The sequence below is a fragment of the Falco cherrug genome, chromosome 8 (assembly GCF_023634085.1).
Source record: "Falco cherrug isolate bFalChe1 chromosome 8, bFalChe1.pri, whole genome shotgun sequence".
NCBI classification, from domain to species: domain Eukaryota; kingdom Metazoa; phylum Chordata; class Aves; order Falconiformes; family Falconidae; genus Falco; species Falco cherrug.
The window spans coordinates 14,279,664-14,285,663 of record NC_073704.1 but is presented as its reverse complement, the minus strand read 5'-3'; the positions used below and the strand labels follow the sequence as shown (position 1 = coordinate 14,285,663).

General features: G+C 51.1%; 1 protein-coding gene across 3 annotated transcripts in view; it reads left to right on the top strand.

The window, feature by feature from the left end:
• Positions 1-368: 368 nt before the first annotated feature.
• CREB1 (cAMP responsive element binding protein 1) overlaps positions 369-6,000 on the top strand; it is a 40,859-nt gene continuing 35,227 nt past the window's right edge. For 2 of the 3 annotated variants that reach the window (XM_005442806.4, XM_055718102.1), the window contains exon 1: positions 369-715. The gene's annotated coding sequence lies outside the window, so the exon portion shown is untranslated. The remainder of the gene's footprint in view (positions 716-6,000) is intronic. The other variant, XM_014282890.3, reaches the window with a different exon arrangement.

The following is a 6,000-nucleotide window of genomic DNA, read 5'->3' as shown; positions in this document are numbered from 1 at the left end:
TCGAGGGGTGGGAACCGGGGGCCTGAGGAAGCCCCCTTCCCCAGGCGGCCCGGCAGCGGGGCACCCGGGGAGGGGACCCGGGAGGGCGGCACGTCTCCCGGGGTGCCAGTCCGTGCGCCCGGACGCGCACGGCGAGCTCGGAAGGGCCGGCGCCCCTGGGGCGGGGGGCGTCCCTGGGGCAGACGGGCCCGCGCTCGGCCTCCCGCGCGGCTCAGCCATTTCCGTGAGCGCTCGCGGCTTTCCGGCCTCCTCGGCTCGGCTGCCGCGCCCGGCGGGAGCGCGCGCCCCCCCGCAGCCCTGCTCGGTGCTTTCCGCGCGGGCCGCCCCGGGCGGAAACGCCGTTCGCGCCTTCGCGGGGCCGCTCGGCTCTTTCCGCCGCCCCTCCGGGGCGCTTCGTTCGTTTCCGCGGTCGCTCGGCTCTTTCCGCGGGGGCCGGCCGCGCGCTCGGCCGTTCCCGCCGCCTGCCGGGCGCTCGGCGTTTTCCGTGAGCGCTCGGCGTTTTCCGTGCGGGCCGCGGCGCGCTCGGCGCTTGCTCCCTGGCTGGCGCTCCTCAGTCGGCCGCTGCCTGCCTGTCGCCGGGCTGGGAGCGCCTGTGTGTGTGTGAGTGACGCGGCGGAGGTGTAGTTTGACGCGGTGTGTTACGTGGGGGAGAGAATAAAACTGCGGCGAGATCCTAGGCGCGAACGAAAGCAGTGACGGAGCAGCCTGGTAACCGGTAAGAGGAGGAAGGCGCCCAGCAAACAGGGGCGGGGGGGAGGGAAGGAAATGGAGCCCGGCGGGGACCAGGGGAGCCGCCGGGCGGCAGGACGCGGGGGCCCGGCCTTGCACCGCCCGCGGGAGGGGCGCCCGCTTTAAAGATGGAGCCGAGCCCTGCAACATCCCCGCCGCCGCCGCGCCGCGAACAAAGGATAATGGCGGATGGGAGCCGGCCCCGGCGGCGGCGGCGGCCGCCACGGCCGGGCGGCGGCGGCGGCGACTCTGGCGGCAGCCAGCGGCGGCGCTCACCGCGGCGGGGAAGGGGGATCGCGCCCCCCGGCCCCAGGAGGAGGCGGCGGAGGAAGACGACGAGGGGGGAGCGGCGGCGGCGGGGGGTGGCCGGCACCCACCCGCGCCCCCTCCCCGCGCCGCCCTCCGTGTGCGCCCCGCGGCCTCCCCCCGGCGCTGCCCGCCTGGCTCGGCGGCGGCCCCGGGCGCGGCCTCCCGGCCGGCGCGGCCCCACCGGGCTCCGGGGCCGGCCGCCGCGGCGGCGGGGCGGGCGGGCAGCCCTCCTGCGGGGCCGCCCCGGCCCCCCGCGCCCGCCGCTCCGCGCCCGGCCGGTTTCGCTTCCCCGGTGACCCGAATGCGCTGTATAAATAAATAAACAGACTCTTGCCGTGGTGGAAGCGAGTGCGTGGGGCGCTCCTAGGCTCTGTAACACGCTCCCAGGCTCTGTAACGAGAAGTTTTTAATAAAATCTGCATGGACGCTCGGGCCGGCGCTCGGTCTGGTGGTTTGCTTTCATTTGCAGCGCGGGGCAGGGCCGCCGCGCCGGGCGGCTGCGGAGGGGCCGGGGCGCCCGGTCAGCCACGCCGCGCTCCGCCGGCCGCTCGGAGGGGAGCGCCTTCAGCCCGGTGCACTTACCGGGAACGGCGGTGCCGACCCCAGCAGCCTTGCTGCTTTCCCGGCGGTATTTTTAACCCACGGTGAGCTCGAGCCCGGCCGCGGCTGGTAAATCTCGGTTTGGGATTTGCTTTTGCCGGTCTTGCACGGGCTCCCGGGTGCTGCGCAGCCGGCAGGATTTGACCTCTATCCCGGCTTTAGCAGCAAATGTCAGCTCGGCTGCCGGCTTCCACCGGCCTGGTCCTGCCGCAGCCGTGGGGCTTTTTCCCCCCTTCCATTGCCTAGGAGAGAAGCCGTTGTTTTGGCTTCATTTCTACTGTCAGAACCTGCATATCTGCTTTTTTGGGCATAGTAGTAAGTAAAAACGATGTGGCAGTCTTAAAAAACCTTTTAACCAAAGATTGTTAGCACCTCTCAAACGTGTGGAAGGATACCAAAATTTCGTTGGCCATATGACTTTTCTTCCCAGAAAGCTGGGGGCTTTTCTTAATTTTATTTTGTTCTCCCTCTTAAATGTTGAAGTGTCTGCACGTAATCTGCTGCTGGAATAACACCTGTCATGAATATTTCCCCCCCCTCCCCGGCCCCAGCCCTGCGGTTAGAAGCAAGTTTCCTATTTCTTAAATAAAGGACTAGAGACTTACTTAGGAATATCGGATATCTCTGTTCAGTCCCTTGTGACCACTGAACACTATTTCAGAATACAGGAATTTTGAGATTCTACTTGTTCCCTTTCCCTGTATCAACAAATGTGTTGTTTTTTTTAAAGTGTGAAGTCACTGACATAAGTTTTTATTCAAGACGTATATTTGTGATTCACATGTGTAGATAGGCCTGTCCTTCCTTGTATGTGAATTTCCATTTTCTGACACTTCCACCAGTTCTTTTGAAGTAAAGGCCGAAGGTGCTCCACATCACTTCAGAGTAATACCAACATGAGAAGAGGTTTTCTAAAGTTGTAGTTGATTAATAGGCATCTGAGGACTTCAGTAAGCAATGTAGCTGCTATTAGTGATTAAAGAGAGTGTAGTAGTTGGTGTATTTCATTCATTCTTGGTTCAATGGAATATGCACTTTATTTTAAATACAAAAATGACAGTAAATTCTTGCATGTTTTTTGTAGCTTTAAAACACAGCATTTTATTTTATTCTATTTCATAATAGAGGGGAAGACTTTCAGATCCGTATTTTCTGATACAGTTCTATTTCCTTACCAGCTATGTATCCTCACAGATCAGAGAGAAAAGGGAACAGGGAGGTGGTTGTGTATTTGCTAAGCATCACTTACAGGTGACCCAAAATGAAATATTTGCATGTAGGAAAGAAGAGCGTAATCATTTTTAATGCTTAAGTTTCATTGATAGAACATCAGTGTTTAGATTAGTACTCTCAGCTTTGTGTCTAAATGTGCAGTAAATTGTCTGCAGCTGATCTCTATATTTTTTTTTTCCCTTCTATACTTCCGGCCATAAGGGTGTCTGCTACACTGGGTGAAAAAAAAACGCAAAAACCAACAAACCGAAGGTCTGAAAGGGGAGAGGGGTCTGCTGATACAGAAAATTTAGAAGCATCTCATTTAGACTGTCAAGTCATCAATCTATCTATTTCCTGGAAGCCTACACCAGCGTAGCTATTGCTGGTACTGATGTCAAATATAAAATACTCTGTAGTAGCTGATCGTATTCTGGAAAGTAGCTGTTCTGCTGCAGTAAGAAGCAAATGACCTCTTCTTGCCGAAGTGCAGCAACAGCTCTGTAGGTGCAGATTTTGATAGCAGACAAGGTCCTGACGAGGGGTTTCTGATGACACCCTTTTGAAACAAATGGGATATTCACACTTCACCTCTATTTTGGGATCTCTGGAAGCAAGTCGAGATCAGTTACTCATGTCACACTTCTCAAGGCTTTTGTGCAGTGAGAAGGCCATGCTAGCTTTCTGCCACTAATCTAAGGTTACTTTCATGGGACATGACAGCAATCCTCATCCACAGGAACAACCCTGCTGAATTCAGTTTGAGCCCTCTGGTGCCCTACCTGCGTACAGTTAGTTTCGTGACAAGGCAGTGATTCTTCTCTGAATCAAAAATTGTGTTGCCTCATCTGCAGTCTGTGTGATCATATTTCATGGTAATTATGAAAACCTGAGCAATCTGCAGTTACCTTTGTACACCACTCAGCATGAAGGCATTGATAACTCTTTTCTTCTTCACAATTTTTAGATTGCTTGGTTGTACCGCAATTAAGAAGGTGAGTGAGAACAAATACGGCACCTTCCATTTTTCCATGTTTCTAAAATAGCCTTTCAGCTGTACAGGAGATGAAGATGTGCCGGGGTCTAGTTGGTCTTCTAGGTAAAAAAGCATTTGAAAACAGACAAGGGTTTTCTCATTCTGTGCTGCTCCTGTTTTTCTCTGGCAGTGCTGGATTTAGAATATCCCATGCAAAGTGGACAGAATAGGAAACTAGGTGGTGGAGGAACCACGTAAAGGAAAGAGGGTAGAAATTTGGAGGAAGTGTGTTCCTATTTGGATCAATGTATATGTTTTATATATAGGTAAAACATATACATACATACAAGTTTAAAGCAGCACTGATGCTTGTTAGGTCAGTGATTTTGAGCAAAGTGCATAGGTACAGTGTTTCTTTTACTGCTTAAGATAATAAGCATACCTTTTTTTTCTCCTGAGAGTATTGTGAGATTTGATGTTTGTCATAAATCAAGGCCATTAGGTGAAAGATGGAAAAGTATTTTGAAAGACAGGAGAGTCCTGACAGTTGCTGTTTTGGTTTTCATTGCATTTCAGTCAATCTCTGACATGAGACTGTGCTAGCTACTTTAGGCAGAGCTGCAGGAAGCATTATAATGAACTATTTTGAAGCTACCTTCATGCAGGAAGCTGAAAAAAATGTCTGCCCTTGATGTTTTCACACTTTGGAGGGGAGAGTTCAAGTGATGTGTAAAAATCTCTGATCCTCTAAGTGTTGTTCCAGTGATAGCTTGTTTGGTCAATGAGGTTATTGGCAAATTTTTTTTCCCTTCATTTAGAAGAACTGTAAAGCTGGGTCATATTTTCCTCTTTTGGCAGAAACTTTTTCAGATAGCTTTCTAAACTTAGGAAAGATCAGGTTCTTTTCTTGAGCAGACTCAAAAAAACCCCCAACCTAACCTGAGAAATCCAAGAATTTCTGAAGTTTGTCTACTGCCTGATGGACTGAAACCATAGTGCCACACACCTTTTTTTGACAGTAATATTGGCTGAAGCATACTCCATGTCTGGTGATTTTTTCATGTCTTCTCCATTGCACCAGTACAGATGTTTGGGCTACTGCATGGCAGGCCTGACGGGAAACAGTCCAGCAGGGTGAGGGCTGGGGAGCCTGATTATTTGTCACCTGGATCATTCCCTCCCCTGGTTGCTGCATGGCTGCACAGTAGCTGTACCAGCATAATCAGGGGAAGGAATGGGGCTGGAATGAGCAGAAAGATGAGGGCAGCTCAAACAGCAGTGCTGCTAAACAAGAAAATGCAGCCTACGTAAAAAAAAATTAAATTATCGCTGTGTTTATAACTAAGCTGGATGACATAGGTCCTGTTGTGGTTCTTCTTGCTGCAGCCCTGGATCATTTAGCTAAGTTTAAGTTTTCATGTGCGCTAAATGGGAGCAAATGAACATGAGCAGCAGCCTTTCCCAAACTTTAATATCATGTATACATACTGTTCATTGTGCTACTTATTTACTTGGCTTAAATACCTTTTGTGTGTTTTTTTTTAACGTCTGTCATGTTCATTTCCTCAGTCCTGTTCTCATGTGTTTTGTTCTAACTTCTAACCTCCTGTTGCTGTTCTCTGCAGCTCTTTGCCACAACTTCTTAATCATTTCTCCAGCAACTCTGCAGCCTCCTGTGACATTTTGGTTCCAATAATAGCATGCACTTTTCTGATAGGTGCTACCCTTACTTTTCTCTTGTTCACTACTGCTGTTGCAGTATCAATTGAATTTTGCTTTCCCTTGCACCTTTCCTAGGGCTTGAATGTAAAATCTTTTCTCATTTAGCTTATCTTTCATACCCCATGGAATAATGGATGGCAAACATTATTTTCTTGCCTTTTTCTGATAACTCTTCTTCTGGCTCTCTGTAGCTGGCCCGGCCTCAGACTCTGCTGGTGCCTGTCCATTCCTCCAAGTGACATGCAATATGAGCAGGGTTTGTAAATTTATGCCTTTGTAGATTGCAGAGAGCTTTCTCTTAAAAAAGAAAGCCTAGGGTGTTACTGTAAAAGTAGGACCCCTGCCTGTCTTCGTGAAGGTCGTCCAAATCTTTCTCTCTTGTGCTGATAGGAAAATTCTGGGTGATACCAAGGGAGGGAAGATGTGGAAAAGGGCACTGTGTGCTAATGCCG